Source organism: Ambystoma mexicanum, chromosome 4q (assembly GCF_040938575.1).
Source record: "Ambystoma mexicanum isolate Mex_15411 chromosome 4q, UKY_AmexF1_1, whole genome shotgun sequence".
In the NCBI taxonomy this organism is placed as follows: Eukaryota; Metazoa; Chordata; class Amphibia; order Caudata; family Ambystomatidae; genus Ambystoma; species Ambystoma mexicanum.
The window spans coordinates 460,783,707-460,802,135 of NC_090928.1; positions in this window are offsets into that span (position 1 = coordinate 460,783,707).

Sequence of the window (18,429 nt, forward strand, 5' to 3'; positions counted from 1 at the left end):
TGGCAGCCTCACATTCCAAAATATAGGATGGCAGGCTAACCGCAGTAATGTTGGAGAGGGCTTCGTACATAGACACAGTAAATAAATGTAGTACATTGTGTACCAAGTTCCAGTGCATGGTACAATAGTGGTAACAAGAATAAAGTACTGTTTCACTTTCTACTGCCACTTGTAAGTAATGCTTACCTTTTGACACAAGGGTCCATAAGGGTTTGTTTGCGGTGATTTCGGCGTACAACTCAAAAACTAAGTGACCATGGCGGCCGTATCAAAAGAATGCTACGCACTTGACGCTGTGCAAGACCCAATTGGTGAAAGGGTAACATCTTGACGTACAGCATGCCATGGATTAGCCAATAGAAATATTCTCCACTGTGCGAACAGGGAAGTGGGTCCGCGGAGCGGACATCGATGACACAAAATTTTAGATTGCTATTTTCTGATCATTTTAAAGGAAACCACATTAAGATTTATCAAAAAATGTACAAAAGCACGCTTTGGGGAACAAGCCCCTGCCCCTGCCACAAAATTGATGACAATCCGTCCAGTGGTTTGGCCTGTAGCCGTGCACAAAGTTTTTGCCCCATTCAGTCTATGGGGAAAAAAAGACGTTTTGGGACCCCCCCTATAACTTTGGCCCCCCTTGACAAATCCTTACCAAACTTTGGAAAAAATTCAGAGTGGCCCATAGGTAAGGATTCGTCCAGTGGGAGCAGAGTTACAAGCCACCCAAAAAGTGCTCTTCCTATGGAAACAGCAACTTAACCATAACTATAGTGGCAGCAATTGGTTTGGTGTTCTAAAATAGCTCTTCTGTAACCATGTAGGATGCAATTTCACATCATGTTATCACATTTCAAACACATTACTTTACAGTCGTGAAGATTGGATATCGATAGCATAGCAAGAGGTTGGGTGGAGGTGGCTGAAACAGAGGAAGCAATAGAAATGGGAGAGAGTGACACAGACATGGTTTTCTATAGAAAATACCTGTTTGCAGATTGTAGGACATGGGTTTGTACATTTTGATATAAATTAGCCTTTGTATAGGGTTCCTCCGGTTTGTCCTAATAGGACTGGATGAGGTGCTTAATCAAATTAGAGGGTGCAAAAGTTTGAGATGGTTTATTGGAATCGTCCATCTGCAATAGTTTACAATAGGAAAACCACTGACTTTTTTAATGTCCTTTTTACTCTGATTCTGCTTGACACAGAAATACTGCCAGCTGTCAGTGACAGTTTTCTGGGCACACTGATTCTTCCATGGAGTTAAGATGAATATTTAGCATACACATGCACATCTTCATACATTTCTTTCATGGCTTTTTCCTCTCTGTGCTGAGTAGGTTTCCTGTAAGGTTTGAGCAAGTGATACACAAATTCCCCAATAAAGTGACCATGTCCAATGCAACTTAGACATATCCCTGGTGTTTATTTTATTTATATGTTGAAATAAGTCAGCAGGATATGTAGTCAAAGATTTTTAAGCTAGTGGTTTAAATACAAATCAATCAAAGCAGAAAAAGTTACAAATGTGTATTTTTCATCAAACTGGTTTTTCTGATATAGGGGATGGACAGTCTAAAAGAATGAATACAAATGAACTTTTTTTGTTAGGGTCTTCTTTGATTAAAGATTTGCTCAAAAAATTACCCTTGGCTGCTGCTGCCGTCGATGTTGCTAGCTCTTTAAAATAGGATCAATGTATACTATGATGGCCCTTATCCTTTCTGTTGTGATTGTACTGTTGGTATTATGCAGCAGGCATATGGCTTTAGGCGACCATTTTGTCAGAATCGTAGGGTTTATGCTCCCACCTTTTCTCTTTTAATTTATCAACCAGGTGGAATATTTTTGAAATTGGTTCCAATACATCCAGTAATCCATCTTGGCATATTTTCCAAGATGCATTCAAGCCGTTTCTTGATGTGTTTTGTGTACTTGCCCATGCAGGTGAACACTCTTTTGTATTTTTTAGGTGTTCAGCAATTTCTTTTGGTAATGTGGTCTGGGACACTCATTCTGTAGTTTGTATATGGCTTTTTTGGCCAGTTGTGTTCACAATCTCCTCATCGTGTATGCCGCTATTTTTGTTGGTGGCTCCCATTCTGTTGACCAGGGATGAATGAGAGTGTCTGGGTTACAGTCATCTCCATTCTCCTTAATGTACTCAGTCTTTCTTTTCTTGAGAGCTCTTTTGTCTTTATCTTCACTGGAAGAAGACAGCATTTCCACCTCCTCTTCACTGGACTGCTTCTGCCAGCTGCCGTTTTCCTCGACAGCTGGGTGAGGATATTTTCTACCATGTGTTTTCTTTTATCCTCGATCTTAGTGCTTTTCTTTTGCCATGTTTCTCCTTCTGTGGTCTACTCTGAGGTGTGTGGCCATCAAACCCAACTGTTTAATTAATCTTGTCATCTTGCTGAAATACAAAACCTGCTACTGCTATGATGTTCCCTTGTAAGCGATGAACATGCAGCATATATTCACTGTATGCATTTCTATCTGTTGTATTGTAAGCCTGTACTAAGCACATATTCTGTAACAGCGCCATGATGCCAGAGGGCCGCTTTATAAATATAAATAAATAAAAATAAATAAATAAATGTGCCCTCTCTGCTTTCTTTCTTCTCCCTTTTTCTCTTCCATGCTCGCCTGTACTTCTGATCTTGTCCATGCCTTGGTAGAACTTTAAACAATTCAGTGTGAGGGATATATGCTGTGTATTATGTCTCAAAGTAGCACCGATTGCCTTCTGGATGGTCTGCCGCATATTGGGCTGCAGCCATATTTGGCTTCATTGTGGTATTACTTGTTCACTGTAGCTGTGAGCAGTGGTTGTGCAGAATCAACCTCCACTCATTAAAGGTGCTGTCAGTAACAGTGAGAGTCTTGAAACACCTGTAGCATTGGAGTATTCCATTTGAAGGGTCATCAGCAATGCTACAGAGGTTCAGAGAGGAGGTTTCATTTTGTGTGGCATTGTCTTTTTAGAGTTGTCATTTTTGTTATTTTACATTTTCCTCACCAGTTGGACATTTCAACATGTCTAACCATGAGAACAGCAGCAGCAGTGATGACGATGCCACCTGGATCCCCAATCCATCACTAGCCAGGAAGAAAGCCACAGGATTAAAAAAAAAACTCTAGACAGTAGGAGACAGTCAATGTCAAAGAACAGTGCTCTAAAATGGAGGTGGAGGATGTTCAGGGCACAGTGTGCATGAAATCTCTAAGATGTGGACCATCAAATTTGCCATTGCAAAGCCTTGGAATATCTGTGATGATCAATCATCTGGTGAGAGTGCATTGGGATGATGTGGACAACAGATATTGTAATTGCACAAACACCACAAAACTAAAATACATGGGGTCATGCCCTATGTGCATGGAAATTGACACCACATCCAGCACCTGATTCCACCAGTGCGACACCACCAGTACTGAATAAACCCTCGACTTCGGCAGCAGTGACAACTCCACATGTTCCAATTTTACCGGCTCCCAATGTCTAAGGCATGAGAGTCATGTGTAATCTACACCACCAACGGGTAACTGTGGGAGCTGCCGCAACTAAGGATTGTGACAGGTTAATAGCTGAATACCAGATTCATTTTTATACTTAGAATTTTATAAGTGGTAATTTTTAACCACCTTCTTTAGAAAAGCAAAAAGATTGTGAGTATGTAGATGAAACGCTTATGGCATTAGAATTTCTTAATAACAAAGTAGGCTATGATTGCAGAAGTCACACTATGCCCATGCTGACTCTTTTGCTGATGTAAACATCTGTGGATCTTTTGAATAAGCAGGCAGTAAGTGTCAGTAAATATTTACAGCTTTATTTGCAGTGGAATCTCTGAGAGTGCCTTTGTTGTGTTATTTAGAACTTTCTCTATGATAAACTATTGTTTACACTCTTACACATTTCTGTTTGCAGATCCAAGATGCTTTTCTATGCATATTCCTTTTCAATAAAAAAGAACAACTGCTAAATGTGTTTATCAGCAACATTAAAATCTCCACTAATGACCCACTCTTGATGATTGTAGTAACTAGAAATCAACTTCTATTATCTCTTGGTAGCCGGTGAAGGCGAGTTAAGAAATCTTGAATTGATATTTTTGGTTGTTGATCTTCTGGTGTTTTTCCTGGAGACAATGGTACTCAAAGATGTTGAATTAGATTTGCACCAGTGCTGTAAAGTTCTGGGGTGCAGGATTTGCTACTGGGCCCTCTGTGTTAAAACACTCACTGTTCTCTTCATATGATGGCAATGCTGAAATCTTGGCAACAATAACAGTTTTTAGCTACTTGTAGGTGCAATAATTATGTTTTGATAATTAACGTCTATCATGTAGGACCATTTGGCTTCAAAAGTATTTTGGGGAACTAAATAGAGTTTTGCCCTAGGAAAGGTGCGTGTTGTCTATGGAAGCGATTATGCTGGCATGCGATTTTAATTGTAAGTGCTTCACTAATCTGGAATTGTATGGGTCCTATTTTCAACCATAACACTACACATTGGTAAGGTTGCATTGGTGTTTGTTGTTTGAAGCATCCATTGTGAGAATGTTAAATGTTACAGTAGTTGGAAATATCCCAACGAGTAGCAGACATCAAGGACATTATTTTGCTGTACTAACTGATTGCATAATTTCTCAGCAGCTATCGGGCTAGGATGCCCCATTACGTGTCTTGATTTGATCAGAAAGTGATGAACTTGGTATGTGCACTTTTTTTGTTATTGGAACTTCGGGGAGGATGACACCTATGGTGGGTTTGCGATGTTCAAGTAAAGAGCTGGATATCAAGTGTACTTTGATCAGCATGGAATAATTCCGTGTTGTTAAAATGAAGAAAGGTTGCATAGAAAAATATCCATGACCTTTTCCATGTTTGTGTGGGATCATTAAATGTGATTGGAGGACTGTTTGAATGGAATTGCAGGTAATGACAGCACACATCACCGAAATTATCAGGAAATAGTAAACTTCCCGATATTGGGACCATCAAATGGAAAAACGGAAACATATTTGGCAAGCCACTAATTTCACTTCTCAAGGGAGCAATTTCCTGAGGTTGATGTGCCTTCTTAAAAGCGACATTGATAGGACAGAGGTTAATAGGATTATTGGGATAAAAATAGTAAACTTCAAAACACTGGGAACTTGTGTCTGAGATCATTTCGAGAAGGGATGTCCATAGAGAATAGAAACTAGTGCATTACATGTATTCGTCGTATAGTGGCAGGGATTTTGGTTCTTCACTGGGCAATGAAAGATTCAGAATTGTATGGAGGTTGCATGAGCAAAATCCCTCCCTGTAAACTCCAAGGATATGGTATGCTCACTTTTGATTAAAATGATTTTAGGGTTGTAAGATGTTCAGTAAAGAGTCAGCACATTCACTCACTGCCAGCTCATCCTTATACACACTCCCTCCACTCTCCACGTGTCACAAAATAAAACAGAAACTTGCCTGCTACCTTTATTGAGCCTTTGCTCCAGGTTGTGCCTCTACCACCTTTGTCTCAACTGCTATAGAAAGAGATAAGATCCCTTCCTAGAGCTCCCATTCACTCTTTCCGTGCAGGGTATTTTGCATTGTAGGTTTTGGCGAGGAAAAGCTTTTTGCTCCCTGAATGAAATTATTTTTTTCCCCAAATTAAGAACCATTTGTAAACTGGACACTATGCTGGGGGGCTAATGAGGCGATATGCCCCGGGGTGGTGGGCGACCCTGTAGGTAGCGGCCTGCCACCCAAGTTAAGGGCCCGAGCACACTGAGGATTCCTTAATAAGGGTTGCACGCTGTTACCTACAGGGACGCCCACCACCCAGGGGCATATCAGTGGAGTTAGCACACCACTGAGCGGCATAAAATTGAAAGTATTTTTTCTTTTTAAAAAAAGGACACCTCAAGGCTTCCCATTCACAGAGAAAAAATACTATACCAACATGGCCGCCATGGAATAGGAAGGCGGGGTTCCTAATTGAGCCCCCCATTCCATTTCCATGGCAGCCAAACAGAGTGGGGACCAAAGCTGCAGGGGCTCCACTGTTGGGTTTTGCTGTGCAGCACCCAGGTAACTGGCCCCTTTCCCCTTGGTCCTGTAAGGGATGGGAGTCTATCCTTCCCCATGCCCCGGAAAGAAGTGGTGATTTCATTATGAACAAAGCTCCAGGTACATTGTCAGAACGGGCAGTAAAGCGGCCAGCCTGCCATGCCGGTGGTCTGGATTGCACATTTTTTTTGATGACATCATTAAATGAATTTAACCAATTCCTACCCCCTGTTAATGGGGTGCTCCTGGACGGGCCACTTTGGACTTTATTACCATTGGTCTCCACAGGACCAGACAAGCTGTATCCAACTTTGGGTGGGGGGTAGCCGAGGCACTGTGCGTTCCCTTCGGGGCATACATCCCACTTACAGGGTTCAAACCTAAGCCATCTAGTTTAGCCCCCAGTTGTTTAATAAGGGCTGTTAATTCGTGTAGAAGCGCTTTCAGATTTTCTATCTCCAGTGGAAATTCCACTGGGGGAATCTTATTGTAGAGCTATCACTACACTTATTCAGGGGGCTATTATCCACCCTTGGGTTAGTCTTAAGAATCCTAAGCTTCATTGGAACAATATTTGTTCCCTTCCTTACTACCTTTTTACGTTTCCATAATTGGCCTTTCACCAGGATTATTTTGAGACCCCGCCATTCACCTCTCTTGGACCACCTACTTCACCAATTACATCACCTAGTTCATTCACCAGATTTGGTAATTCTACACCCAAATCTAGCAAAGTCAACAGATGAAAGCTATTGTGTAGTGGGAAATGTGAGCCAATAGCCACTTTGTCAAGTTGAACCGGGCCTGGTCCGCAGGTCGCAGAGATGGATGCTCGCTTTAGCATTTGGTTCCAAGCACTCGATAAAACATGGCAAAACTGAACTATCCACATTTTCTTCGCCAACAGGGAGTAGATCATTTTGGGCCCCCATCTACTCAAGTCTTTTCCAACTAGAAATGTGTCCAATGTTTCTTAAAGCAGGGGGACAGACTTTATAATACCCCCTGTTGGGGGAAAACCCTTGGTAGAAGGGGCAGAGTCTACTTCTGTTATTTCAATAGGGTTGACATCTATCCAAAGATGGCTGTAATTAGAGCTTACATGTTGACTTACCTAATAGAGTGAAAGATATAGATTGTTTTTCTTTGAGCGCTCTCTAGGGGAAACTACGATTGATGCCTTCCTATTACATCATTTTCCATATAACCCGGGCGTATAAGCGCAAGAATGGGAGCCCAAATGATAATACTGATCAGAATGCGTCTACACCGCTACTGGGACATTGTATCTCTCTTGTTTAATTTTCTTGCCTCTGCAGTCTCTGAGTTGCTCGGCATCTTCAACATTGGCCACCTTGGACTGTCTCTGCTTAACGTTTGCCATTGTTTTTCTGCCCTCTTGGCGGCGCTGGTTTACCTACTGTTTGTGTGTTGTTGCAGCCCTTGCACTGTGTGGTATGCCTCCCTCCCCATTCCTACATATACGTGCCCTTGACCTAGTCAGAGTGTTGTTTTGTGTTTGTTCCCTCCCCGTCCCTTCCCACTGCACTCCCTCCCCCCTACTCCTTCATCGATGTGACTGCACTTGCACGTTCCAAATCGTCTCACGACATAGTCAGAATGTTTTCTTTTTGTTTTATCCCCTTTCCTTTTGCACTTTCCCCTCCCCCCCTACATTTTCACCACCCATCCCGTCTTGATGTGCCTTGAAACACTATTCTGCTGTATAGTGCACATTACAAATAACCAATGAATAATTAATACAATGCAGATGGGCTAAAACAGGTGGCCAGTCAAATGGCTACCAATAGCCAATGTGCAAATGTAAGCAGGTGTTTAGTTACCACAAAGTGAAAATATAATACAACGTACAAATATCAGCATATATTTGGCTACTTCAGGGAAATGCAGAAGTGCCTGTGATACGATATCTCCAATAGAGAGAAAGTCTCTATAAGGTACTATATAGATGAAGCATGTAAACAGACAGTAGTAAAATTGGCAGCAACAACTAACAGCAATAGCTAATTGTGCAAATAATGCAACAGTATAATTAGTGCGATGGAACACATGTTACACACATAATGCTAAACTCCGTAATTAACATAATTGACAATTACACGTCTACAATGACACATCACAGAGACCTGTGTAATCGATGGATTAAATTTAGATTAAAATACCTCACCTAATCTGCCTATACTTTCCGAATCCTGTATTCAGTCACAGGTATATGTTGCTTTCTCTAGAGTTTGATCATTCGGCTCATTAAGTGTTGTATTTGAGAATGAAATATATGAGTGAATAAATATATGAAAGTGTGATGTACATTGTTGCCACTCGATTCCAGCCTGCAGATTTAAGAGTAAATTATAGCTGATAAGTATGCTTAGCATGCAATCTGTATGCACCTTAGTATGCTTTGTGTATGCATGTAGATTGTGTCTATTGATAATCATTCCATGTGCATTGTTGCCACTCGATTCCACCCTGTAGATTTAAGAGTACATTACAGATGATAAGTATGCTTAGCATGCAATCTGTATGCACCTTAGTATGCTTTGTGTATGCATGTAGATTGTGTCTATTGATAATCATTCCATGTGCATTGTTGCCACTCGATTCCACCCTGTAGATTTAAGAGTACATTACAGATGATAAGTATGCTTAGCATGCAATCTGTATGCACCTTAGTATGCTATGTGTATGCATGTAGATTGTGTGTATTGATAATCATGGCATGTGCATTGTTGCCACTCGATTCCAGCCTGCAGATTTAAGAGTAAATTATAGCTGATAAGTATGCTTAGTATGCTATGGGTATGCACCTTAGTATGCTATGTGTATGCATGTAGATTGTGTGTATTGAAAATCATGGCATGTGCATTGTTGCCACTCGATTCCAGCCTGCAGATTTAAGAGTAAATTATAGCTGATAAGTATGCTTAGTATGCTATGGGTATGCACCTTAGTATGCTATGTGTATGCATGTAGATTGTGTCTATTGATAATCATGGCATGTGCATTGCTGCCACTCGATTCCAGTCTGTAGATTTAAGAGTAAATTATAGCTGATAAGGGTTTAGAAATTGCAGGCAACTTTAGATATGTTCTTTTTAATCATCTTTTCCCATGAGAAATGGAAACCATTAGTAGCATCCTTCAAGCTTTTCAAACCTCTAAAGAAAGAAACACATAATACAAATATACAGTAAAGGCAGAGAAGCAAACTAGCAGGATGGATATTCCGCAGAGTTCAAGAGACCTGGTGTCTGTTGACAATAGTTGTAATAAAGCAAAATTAATATCAGTTTAATTGTTGCTCTTGCCTCTTAGTCCATACTATGCAGACCTTTCATTCGTGTGTCTTTATTTTCATAATCCCTTGTGGTCATGCCATTTTCTCTCGCTTTTATTGCATTGTAAATTACCATTATTAAACCGAGCATTTTCTCCTCATTGCTAATAAAGTACAATGTACACTGCTATCATCACAATGCGAGGATGTTAATGGGCTGTACATCAGTCCAATGCGCCGCTTCTTTCATTTTTTTAAATATAATTTTTTTAAAGATCAAAATCGTATGGTGTTTTTTCCTTTCTCGTTATGTGAAGGAAACTGGATGCCCTCAGACATGAAAGCAAATGTGTTGCCGTGCTGTTATTACATTCCTTTTGAACATGCAGCATGCATGGTTTGAATGCCTCTCTGAGACTTTTGAAATCAAAAGGCAGCGAAAAACACAAAGATGAATGAATGCCGGGCTAGCAAATATGAAAATTAGAAAAACAAATACAAGATCCCCAGCATGCCCTTCTATTTTCTACCAACAATCCTCACTCCCCGAGACAATAAACGACAAATGTACAGTTAGTGCATTGAAAAAATCTCTATTGCTCCGTTCTTCCTGTTATCTGGGTTTGCATTTGTGCTCGCTACCTGCTTTCACCATTGATCGCAGCTATCAGAAAGGGTACCATTGTTTAATGATTTCATTCGTGGTGTCGTTTGTTTGGTAGCATATGGACAAGGATTTCACCAGGCTTTCAAAGTGCTGCAAAGTACTAACACAATGCAGAGTCATTGCAAGATCCTCTAAGACAGGGTCCTGAAACCTGGATCACGTTTTTAGCAGAACGGTAATTCCCCATTTCCCATTGGGGCCATTCGGGAAGTCCCCTTTCCGGAATTTTCGGCGCTGCTACCGTCAACAGTATTAGCTCTGAGCAGGGGTAAATCCTGCCAAACCTCTGATTTGGCAGACCCTTAAATCCGGTGGTAATAGCGTTACTGCTGCATTTAATGGTTACAGCCAAACTCGTGATGAGGCAGTAGGTATGGACATTAGGGTGTCCAAGCTCCTAAGTTGTTGAATTGGGTAACAACAAAGAAACAAAATTGTTTCTGGCCATTTGGAACTTCCTGGAACACTTTTCCAAGTTATATCAACACAGCATTGTTAACCCCATATACATTTTCAACATTTTGCCAGTGTATGGCAAACTAGCTAATGCTGGATTCCGGCTGATCACAGTATGTGTACAGTGAGTTGAGAAAGTCAGAGCATTTCTGTGGTATCTGGCCTGCCTTTCCACCTGGCCTCACTGTGTGAATGTGATGATGTTTATTTATTTTATTTTATGTTTTTATCACCGCTGGACCTACCCAGAGGGTCTCAGAGTGCCTTACAAGGTTCTAAGTTAAAAAGGTGGGAGGCTGTTGGGTGTCCTGACCCACGTTTAAGCTATCATGCCACAACATTTGGTGCTGTGGGCTTAGAAAATTCAAGATGGCGGAAAACCCACATGTGCGCCGAAATCCAGGAAAGCTGCGCAGTTTGTGCGCACACCGAAATGGTTGCCTCACTTGCCACCCACCAGTGCGAGAATGAAAGGCCGGGTTGCCATGAGGGAAATGGGTTGCCAAAGGAAAAACAGTAGCGCCGGTTAGCTTCAAAGCGCTTTAAAACCACCATTGGACTACCCGCACAGTAGTCTGAAACCATTGGGAATGGAAATGCTGATTGCCAAATGCAACCTAGAATTGTGGGGAATTCATTCTTAAATCCCAAAAATGGGTGCAGTACCAGCACTCACCACTATCCAAAAGCCGGCAGTTTAAAACCACCCTGTGTTTCTCTGAAGGCAAGCCAAAGTGCCTATTTCAAACATTGCAATATGTGCAAAATATTCACTGAACACCAGCAGACATTTGGTAGAATGGAGTTTTGTGTGCCTACAAAATCTGGGAAATGAAGAGCCTAGAACAATGCTTATAACAAAACTGGCTGAGCTATGGAGTCAGCAGTTTAAGTTGCACTGGATTTAAAGACACTAAAATCGAAAATGTTTAGATTAAATGAGTGACCTATGTTTGGTGTCACATGCCTTTGTAACTGTTTAAATGTCATAGTTTTAAACTTAGAATCAGCCTTCTAGCTGCATATGTGAAAATGTTTAGTTTTATTTGAATGCAGAAACTGGGGAACAGAAATGACAGCTTAAAGAGATTCCAATTTGCCTGGCAACTACCCCCATCAGGAGTGAAACTTGAGTCACAGCTGTGTTCCCAGGCCTAGCTGCCCTTTTGCTGCTCACACTAAGGATATGCCATCTATCTGATAATTGAATTACCTGTGCTCTGCAGGAGAGTGAACAATGCAACTCCCTTCACCCAGGCAGAGGGTTTATTGAGAGGATCATAAATGGCTTCCTCTTGAACAATGAGCCTCTCCTGACTCAGGCAAAGGTTTTATTACAGCGGTCGTAAAATGTAGCTTCCTCTTGGCAGAAGCTGGGAGGAGCACTGCCTGTGAGAGCAAGCTGGCTTGGCAGAACTGGATAAACCAGTATTTCTACCTTGTGCTGAGAGGAAACCACACCCCTTTGGAGCCAGAACATACTCTAAAAAGATGAATAACTCATAGAGCAGACATGTGAAAATTTTATAAATGATACCATAATTCTTGTGATTTTTCTGCCCACATTTTAAGAGGTTTTTCGACCCGGTGGAGTGTTCAGGGGGGTTTTAGCGGAAAAGTGGATATTACTCTAAATGTATGCATGTTAAAAATCTGAAACTTCATCAGTTAATGTCCATACTCCCTGCGCACATGTATGTAAAGTTGGGTCAATGTCATAAATTGAAAACTCAGTTAAAAAGTCAATTATGTGCCATTTCTGAATGCAAGCTCTTAGAAACAGCAATTTGGACAGAGACATGGCTAAATTCAGCCACACCATGTATATGTAATTTCAAGCAACTGTGTAACTGTGAAATATGTCTTTTATTATCAAATATAGAATGTGTGCAATCTGACAGAGGAGTGTCCTATCTGCAAGCCATAAAATGACATCCCTCTGACTCACAGTTCATTCCCCAATCAAATGATAAATGGAAGTTTGACCAATTAGAAGCTGAGAGAGAGGTAGGGTCAGGGATGCTAGAACACACCCACATTCTAAACACATAAAAGCAGACAGACAGGACAGATAGGGACCTTCAAATCCATCTGCCACTGGAAGCTCTGCCGGAAAAATCCATACTTTACCTCCATCAAACCTCCAGAAAGCCAAACTAGAGACTTCAATCTATCCAGAACTAAGAGACCAGACCAGAGAGAAAGCAGTGCTGTACCCAGAGAGACCCAGACCAGCAGAGAGAGCTGACCCAGATCACTGTGAAGTGCAGAGGCCAGACCAGACCAGACCAGAGTCCAGTTTAAAACCCTGACCAGATCCGTGACGAGGCCCATTTAATTCAAGAATATAGTGTGAGTACATAGTAAAACTGTGTAGAACCCATCTCTTAGTTAAATAATATAATTCAATCCATTTTTAACCTAAGTAGAACTGCAGTTTAGCAATTGTGTTATCCTGCCATCATTTTTAAAGCTGAAAAAGTGTGCGTTTAAAATTTCAAATCTGTAAAACGACCTTCACAAAATCGCTCATAACTCTGTAACCGTTTGGGCTAGAGACTTGCAGTAACTTTCCTTAGAAAGCTTGGAATCGTGGCTTTCCTATGAACCTAGAACCGCATTCCTACCCCTTATAGTTTTACCGCAATCGCGGAACACGCATTCGCGAATTTTACCGCGATTTGCAAATTTCTTCACATGTAAAAACTGCTGCTGCTTGCCTTCCATTTGCCAGAAATTCGTTTAACCTGCTAACTATCCCTGCATCATTGCTAGTGTGAGCCTGGACTAATATTAACTAGATACCACTTACCCTGAACCTCTGAAAGGGAATTAAAAGCATTTCCAGCATATTTCTCATCCATTGCTAGCACATATCAAAGCATTTTGCCTGTGTTTTCAAAACTCCTATCTGTTTTCTGTAGTGTAAGCTTGCTGGGGTGAACTGATTTACATTGATTGCATTTCTGAGAACTGTGTGTTTTCCTTCCATTTCCTTGCCTTGCATCAAGGGGGGGAGGGGATTGCCAGAGAAAAGTGATTACATTGTTTGGTTGAAATCATATTGAGTATTTTCTGTACTGCATTCATTGAATATTGCATCCACCTGAGCTTACATAAAGCATCCTCTACCACATTATACTTTTGTTCCTATTTACCAGTGTGCTACCTTATCCATTTCATCTCAACTCCTTAGTAATTATAAAGAAGTGTGCTAGTGCCAGATTCTCTGTTGTTAATCTGTATCATATCAGATTAAGTGTGATATTCAATTATTAATTTATTATAAAGTGTCATATATATATCTATTGTTTAAATTATCAAATAAACCCTTTTAACTTGCAAAACAGAACTACTTCTTGGCTCAGTGGGGTCAGGGGGATTCCAAGAGAGGGGTGTTATATAGGGGTAGTCATCCAGAACGCATGAACTGGACATAAAGATATATCAATAAGGGTTTTCATTCAGTATTCTAGACTAGGCGTTAACTTAGCTGTAGTGCTGAATTGAATCCTCTTACAAATTGGGGGCTCGAGCCGAGACGTTGGGTTAGAATACCACTTGTGCAGCTTAATACAGCGTGCCAGCTGACCAGATACACATATCCAGTCGGATCACCACGCTGCATTACGCTGTGAAGCATTCCTCAAAAGGGACACTCCAAGAAAAGTTCTGTTCTGCAAAAATAAAATACAAACTTCTGTAAGTCAGGACAGAGACCAATCTCTAGAATGACGACCTTGGTAGATATGAAAATAGCCAGAGAGCACTTCTTACATAAACTATTTGTGAGAGGTGAATGGGCTGAGCAGGGCCAGGAGGCGTGGTTGCAGGCCATCACACAACAGGTCACTGAAACAGGGTCAGACTTATGGAGAGATCAGGGTCCATTACATGTGGCCCTGAGTGAACTATATATGGCTCCTAAAGCCAAAGAGGAACACAATAAGATTGCCAGGATAGCAGCATACCTGTACCTATATATGGGAGACATGCAGGATAGATGTGCTGAAAGCCAAAATCTGGCAAATAGGCAACAGATGGTGTTAGAGAAGGTCCAATCTGACCTCGTCTCTTCTGAGCAGAGGCTGCAGAGGAGCCAGGAGTCAGAAAATGACAGCAGACTGTACATCACTAAAATAAAGGAGGATATGGATGTGCTGCAAAAGGAAAAGTCAGAACAGGATACCAGATTTCTGGCCTTGCAGAAGGAACACCAAGAAGGTTTGGACTCCCTACTGCAAAGCCAGAAAAAGCTGGAGCAACAACTGGACTTCAACAGGGTATGTGCTGAGCAGGTAGTCACCCTGCAAGGCCACCTAGATAGAGTGAAGGCAGAGAGCAACAAACTAATTCTGAAAGACCTGGATACCCAGGCAGAGTTTGATCAGGAGCGCCAGAATGCTGGTGCCTTCCAAAGGCAAAGGGACGACCTGGCAGCACAGATGCAGGCTCTCAGTCAGGAAAGGGATACCTTAGGCCAGGAAGTCTGCCATTTAAAAAGAAAAATGGAAGAAAATCACCTGACCCACCAGGGACTGGGTGACCTCCAAAAAGAACACCAGAACTTGCTAGAGCACACCAGGAGGGTGGAGGATGCTCTAGCAAGAAAGGAGCAGGCCAATAGGGACACAGCTCAGGAGGTAACCCTCCTGCAGCAAAGACTGGCCCAGTTCTCCAGGACCAACCAGGAAGCACAGAGGGAAAATTAGGCCCTCTGTCAACACAATGATAGGCTCCAACAACAGGTAGCGATGCAGGAGAGACTGATAGAGTCGAGTAAGGCCTTAACAGAGGAACTGAAAGCACAAATGCAGGCTCTTGCATTGCAACAGGGAGCAGGGGCGGATAGAGATGAGGTCCGCTGGGAAAGAGAGACTCCTGACCATAACCGCAGGAGCCCTAACACCAGGGGCCTTCATCTCCCCCAGTCCCTGGACTCTACCACCCCCATGTCCCCTGGTGCACATGAGCACAGGGCCGCAGGGATGGCAGATTACTATCCAGCTAAGAGTATGGGGCTCATAGGCCAGTACCACTCAGGAATGGAGGGGTGGGCATCCGGGTATGGGCACCCAAGTACAGTACAGGTCAATGGGGAACCCCAGGAGAGTAGGCCCATTAAGGGCATCCTGAAAACCTCTGCCCAGTTAGGTCAGTGGAGGGGGTACCCATCAAATCCTGGCAGCAAGGAGGAATCTGAAGACTCCTCTGAACTGCGCAGGACACAGGAGTCCAGGTCCCCACATTCTGCCAGCCATTCCCAGGCTCGCAGAATCCGGGAAAACCTGGAAGAACAGACGGGAACCTCTGGGAGCAGTGCCTCTGAGTCCGAGGAAGAATGGACAAGGGTTACCCGAACCAAAAAGGCCAATAAGGCAAAAAGGGCCTTGCTTAAGGACCCCTTAAAGCAGATTAAGGCGATCAGGAGCGTCATCACGCCTTACCATAAGAACGCTAAGTATTCTGTTTGGGAGCACTTAGAGTTGTTTGAACAAATGATGGAGACTTTCCATTTGAAGGACAGCCAAAGCTGTATTCAATATGTAAAGTGGACCTTCTCCCCGGAATACTCCAGTTTCTTTGCGGGGCTGGAGGACCAAAATCATTTAAGATGGTCCACCTATAAGGCGGCCATCTTGAAACATTTTTCTGTTCACAGAAATCCTCAAGAGGCTCGCAAGGCAGCCTACAATTTGCAATGTGGGGAGGATCAGGCCCCACAAGAATTTGTGCAGGAGTTAAAGCGGGCTTTTGCACAGACCACAAGAAGGGTGCGCACGGATAGCAGGGAATTTATAAATACGTTTTTCCATGCCTTGCCCAAATATATCATGACCCAGCTCGTGAGGGATTTTCACGAGAAAAGATCTTTAGACTGGGTCATTGAACAGGCTACCCGGATCTATGAGGTGCAGAAACCGATAGATAGCAAAAGTAATGCCCAGAAAAACCCCAAAGCCAACAGCACCCCTGCTGCTGCCAAGGTGGCAGAGGTAAAGGTCACCCCCGTTTTGGATTTGGAGATGGGGGGGCCTAAAAACCTGCCTGCACCTAATAATGCTAGGCCCAGGAGGTCCTCGGGTCAGTCACAGACAGGGAGCCAAGGAGGCAGCCCCACAAATGGGGTCCCTCGCTCTCCTGATTATGTAAGTCCCCGTTACAAGGGAAATCGACCCATCCTGGGTTATGTGTGGACTCCTCCAGCCCAAGGGGGGGGATCCAGACAAGCACCTAACCCAGGGAACTTCCCTCCAAACTTCCCACAGGAGGGCAGAAATTTACCAAACCCTGGGCAGAACTTTTTCCCCAGATATCCACCCGACTTTCAGCCCCAAAACCATCCATCCTTCTTTCCCCAATTCCCTGAGCCCAGACCACTGAATCCGGGAGAGGGGAGGCCAAGGGTGGAGGGGTACCCAAATCTTCCCAACCAGGGGTACTACCAGAGGAGGGACAGCTACCCTTCCCGGGATCAGCCCAGGGGAGAAAACAGGGCCCCGTATCAGCCTGAGCGGGTTTCCCAGTTAGAGCGCCAGGTTCAAAACATGGCGCGGGATCTGGGTCACATACTGAGGGCTCAGCAGAACCCTCAGATGGGCGTGCCGGAGCAGAACGCACCCAACTCTGGACCTGGTGCTCCAGAACAATGACGGGGGCAGCACCCCGATAACTCACCGGTTCCCAGGGAGGAGGCACAAAGGGAAGGGGGGTGTAAAGCCTTGGAGGAAGCTTCCTTCCTCACTTGTAAACAGCCCCTGGAAACCCAGGAACCGGAAACGAAATCTCTTGCCCCTGAAAGTCTGCCTCCTAAGGAGCAGAGGGGGGGTGGGAGAAACAAAAGACCCAAACAGACTCAGTTTGAGGAGGAGGTACAGGTCTTCCAATTTGAGGGAGAGGGATCCTCAGAGGATCCTGGGAAAAGGATCTTCTCCTTCAGAGAGGGGGGAACTCCCCCCAAAGAAAAATGGGTCCCTAGGGATGCAAATCCAGACTGGGGAGATGTGGAGACTGAGCTACCGCCGCCCACCATCTCATCCCAGAACCAACAGCAAGAAAATCCCCTGGTTCAAACCCATCCTGGGGACTGCCTCCAAAAAGGGGGGGGCAGCCCAGAACCGGAACCAGGGGAACCCACAATGGCTCTGATCTCCAGTTGCCAACTTTTTCTTTCAGATTCCCAAGACTCTCCACAGAATTCTGCCCAAATCTCTTCGCTATCGATGTCCAAAACCAGAAAGTTAGCCCACCAGTTGTCCAAAAATGTGCATTATCTGTGCCCCCTTGAGGAGAAGGAGGGAAGATATTATGCCCCGGTACAAGTACAGGGGCAGGGTACAATCTCGGCACTGGTGGACACGGGATCTCAAGCTACCCTTCTGTCCAGAAGGGCCTTTGACGAACTGAATGCAGGAAGGGGAGAGAATTACCAAATTCCTCTCACCTCTCTTCCTGGACAACTGCAGAACTTTGACGGGAAGGAAATTCCCGTTGAGGGGACCGCAGATTTGGACATAAAAATTGGGCGACATAAGTTGAAGCACCCGGTCATAGTTGTGACCCCAGAGGGCACCTCTTGTTTATTAGGGAATGACCTCCTCAGAAGGTTGTCACCCCTAATAGATTGTGTAAACAAGGTCCTCTGGACCCAGACTAGCCGACCAATAAAATTAAAACAGAGTGTCAACCATGTTAGTTTAAACGGCACATGCCACATGGTTGAACAAAAATCTGACCAAGTAGAATTTCACTTCCAGAACAACCAGATTCCAGACGTGACAGTAACAGCAGTAGGACAACAGACTAGTGATGGGGGGTCCTCTCTATTTCTGAAAATCAACCTTCCTTCCAGTCTAAAGTGGTACTCCACGCTGGAAGGAAACACTCTGAAATTCTATACCAATCCACAATCTGAAACTCCCACTCCTATAGTCCAGAAAGA